The sequence below is a fragment of the Gopherus flavomarginatus genome, chromosome 11 (genome assembly GCF_025201925.1).
Source record: "Gopherus flavomarginatus isolate rGopFla2 chromosome 11, rGopFla2.mat.asm, whole genome shotgun sequence".
Lineage (NCBI taxonomy): Eukaryota > Metazoa > Chordata > Testudines > Testudinidae > Gopherus > Gopherus flavomarginatus.
Window position 1 is genome coordinate 1,959,061 of NC_066627.1, and position 3,911 is coordinate 1,962,971.

The 3,911-nt window shown below is 45.5% G+C and overlaps 1 pseudogene; it reads left to right on the forward strand.

Moving 5' to 3' along the window:
• The first annotated feature begins 496 nt into the window (after positions 1-496).
• On the forward strand, positions 497-1,440 carry LOC127031691 (olfactory receptor 6C4-like; annotated as a pseudogene).
• The last annotated feature ends 2,471 nt before the right edge of the window (positions 1,441-3,911 follow it).

Here is a 3,911-nt window from a genome sequence, read left to right on the forward strand (position 1 = left end):
GACCTGAATGATCAAAAATGTAGACATTCAAATTATGCCTGTATTCAAAATCAGAAGGCGGTGGGTTCCAGGGAGGAAAGGCGTGAAGATGGGGGCATGCACTGTATTTGTAACCAATATATAGCGATGCAGCTACATCTGCCTGAGGCTGCAGAGAGAAGTGTGGATCACTGCCATTCACCTGGAGGGGACGTTAACCACTGAACCTCATGGAGGTGCCCTAAGTGTCAGCTCTGCTGTCTATTTCGCTGCCCCTCATTTTAGCAGAAAGCCTCAGGCAATGCACTTGTTCTGCTCTGTGGGATGCAGTGAGAAACACTGAGCTATCTATCCCCATACATCTCGCTCACTTTCTGAACTCTCATTGAAAGTATTTGTCTGATTCATTCTCCTATCTGTTCTGCAAAACAAAAACGAAACAAAAAACTCTGTCATTTTGTGCTTTTTTTAAAAAGCAGTAATATGTCTTGTTTATTTGCTTCAAGGTGAACCATAAATGCCAAACTGCACTGCAGTGGTGGAATTCATCCTGTTGGGACTTACCAACGACAATCATTTGAACATCGTCATATTCCTAGTTCTATTAGCGACCTTCCTCTTGATCCTGATGGGAAACATCATCATTGTCACCATCACCCTGGTGGACCATCGCCTCCAAACGCTCATGTATTTCTTCCTCAGGAACTTCTCCTTCTTGGAAACATGCTTCACCCTCGTCATCATCCCCCGGTTCCTCTACAGCCTCCTGACAGGAGAAAAGCCATTTCTCGCCCCACTTGTTTACTTCAGTCATTTTTCTCCTTCTTCCTGGGCTTCTCTGTGTTTTTCCACCTGGCTGTAATGTCCTTTGACCGGTACATGGCTATCTGCAACCTGCTACATTACATCACTGTCATGAGAAACAGGGTCTGCCTCTACTTAGTGCTTGGCTGCTGGCTGGCAAGTTTCCTCCTGGTGCTTCCTACCGCCGTTCTCTTTGTCCACTTGCCGTTCTGTGGCCCCAATATCATAAATCACTTCTACTGTGACACAGCCCCATTGCTCCAATTCTCCTGCACAGACACCGGGATCATTGAAGTAGGGGCCCTGGTGACAGCTGTACTTACGCTGCTCAGCACGCCGATGATCACCATCATCTCCTATGGCTGTATCATCTCCACGGTCATGCGCATCCCATCCTCCGCGGGCAGGAAAAAGGCCTTTTCCACCTGCTCTGCCCACCTCACGGTTGTGATGATATTGTACAGTAGCTTCATTTTCAGGTACATCCGACCAGGTCAGTGCGGTGGGTGCGACTTTGATAATGTTGTGTCCTTTCTTTACACGGTGGTCACCCAGCTCTTTAATCCCTACATCTATGTTCTCAGGAACGAACAAGTCAAACAGGCCCTGAAGGATGCCTGTGACAGAGTATGTTTTAAACATCCGAATCAGGTCTGAAAAAATTAAAATCAAAAGATCCAAGAGTAAAGTGAATATCTTTGATATCGTTCCAACCTTAAATTGGGCTTAGGTGAGTCCTGAACGCAATGTAAGACGCTGCACTTTGGAACCAACGTATCCAGGGTAACTTCCTCTGGAAAAGGAAGCCAGTCAACACCTATCGTTCTGGTCACTGTATAGACACCCGGTCAATAGCAGAATTAAATGGATATTCATGGAGTCTAGTTGTGCTTGTTTTTGGGGAAAGCCTGTCCTGGCTTATCACTTCTACTGAGTTGCTAAGAAATAGGCACATCCTGTTCTATACCTGGCCTCCACTAGCCTCCCCTGGTGGCTTCTTACCACACCTTGTATTGTAGCAATGCTTAAAGACCCCAGCGGAGATCAGCACCCCATGTCGCATGCCATCCTACATTGCACAAAGGATAATCCAGGCCTTGTAGAGTAGATCTTAGAAATGGGTAGATGCCTTATAATGTGACACAAGAGACTCAATCTATGGAATTTATTACAAGGAAGATTAGGAGTTGACTTGTTCATGATATACAAGTACTCCCAGGTGCCAGAGTGTGTCTGAATCTAGTGGAGAAAGGCAGAATAGAAACAAAGGGCTGGAAGTTGAAGCCAGACCAATTCAAATGAGAAATAAGACCTTTATCTTTAACACTGAAAAAAACTACCACGAGAAGTGGTGGATTCTCTCTCTCACTCGCTGTTTTCAAGTCTTGGCCACATGCCTTTCTGGGATATTTTGATTTAGGGCAGGTCTGCACTAGAAGCACTACATCGGCACAGCTGCACGTCTGGCGAAGATGCTCTGTATTGACAGGAGAGCGCTCTCCCACCAGCATAATTACTCCACCTCTGCAAGAGACAGCAGCAATGTCATCAGGAGAGCATCTCCCACTGACATAGTGCTGGGGTGGACAGTGCTTAGGTTGCTGTAACTTGCATCACTCTGGGGGAGTCTTTTCACACCCCCGAGTGACATAAGTTAGATCGATTTAAGCAGTGCCGTAGACCTGTCCTCAGCCAAACAAGTTACTGTGATCAATACAGGTGTGACTGGGTGCGCTACCGTGGTGTGTGCTGTACAGGAGAACAGATTACATGATCAAATGCGCCTTTCTGCCCTTAAATGCTATAAAAGTATCAATTTCTATGACAGAAATGCTGGAAGTGGAATGGGAAGAAGTTATTTGTTTCCTCCTTGATTTGGTAGGGGATATTTTCAAAGGTACAGAGAGAGGTGGGGGCGAAAGCCCAGCTGCACTGAATTCAGAGTTTTACCACTGATGTGTGTAAGCAGAATCTTACTCCAGGTGCTCAACACCCAGGGACTAGCAGTAGGAATTGGGTGCAAATTGTCCTTTGTCCCTTTGGCTATCACCCTTGTCTTTCTTCATAAAATGACTGAGAAGAGGAAGAATAGAAAAATCTCTCCTTTGGGAAGCAGTGGATGATGTTCTGCAACAACATCAATATTGCTCTCCTGGACAAAGGCTAAACACGTTCTTTTGTCTGGACATGAGTAAAGTTATAACATTTGGTTTGGTTAAACAGTAAACTTACTGCATATGTTGGTATTTGCAATACACTTCCTTCTTTTGGGTCTCCCATCAGATTCATCCCAAGATCCACTGGCTCTTTGGTTATTGGGTCTTTGGGCTGCCATAGAATAAAAATCCCCCTTGGTAGGTAACCCCCCGTTCCAAGGAGGAAGGGTGGTGTTGGGGGAAAGGACTCAGTTGGGGGAGGGGGAATCAACATTTGTTCAACTCTGACGTCTTCCGTATTTACCTTGGCAAGTCTCTTAGGCCCAGTTTTTAAGAAGTATTTAGGTGTCTAATTCCTATTCATATAAAAGGAAGTTACGCCTAGAAAGACCCCTAACAATGTGGCCCTGAAGCTTGGATTTTCCAAAAGAAATCTTAGGTGTCCACATCTTAATGGAATCCAATACTTGCCGCATTCCCTTGGGCTCCTCTGAAATTCCCGAGCATCATGTCTCAGGGCCACATTTGGAAAGATATTTAGGCGTTTTAAAAGATCCAGAAGCAAAATTCACATGCACACCACATCCCACTCTAGGTGTCCAGACACCTAAACCCCAGCTCACTAGGGGCCCAGTAAGCTAAAGTGTGCTCAGATCTCACCTTCTGGATCAGGGCCCAAATTTTACATACCCAGGAAGTGACAAATTTCTGTGCTGACAGTCTGTGGTTAGTATCCTGCCATTACTCATGCGGATTAGTGTATTTCTATCAGTGAAAACAGAAGGACTTTCTTAGGGTTAAGAAAATTGGATGGTTGTCAGGGGAGCTGTTTTGAACCCAGTTTTGCCTCAGAATCCTTGTGTGGCTCGGCTTAAGTTTCTTTGGTTTGAATTATCAAAGGAAGCAAAGGGCCCAAACCCCTGAAATCCAGTGGGTGATGGGTCACCGACTCCTCTCCAGATGCTAACTCTA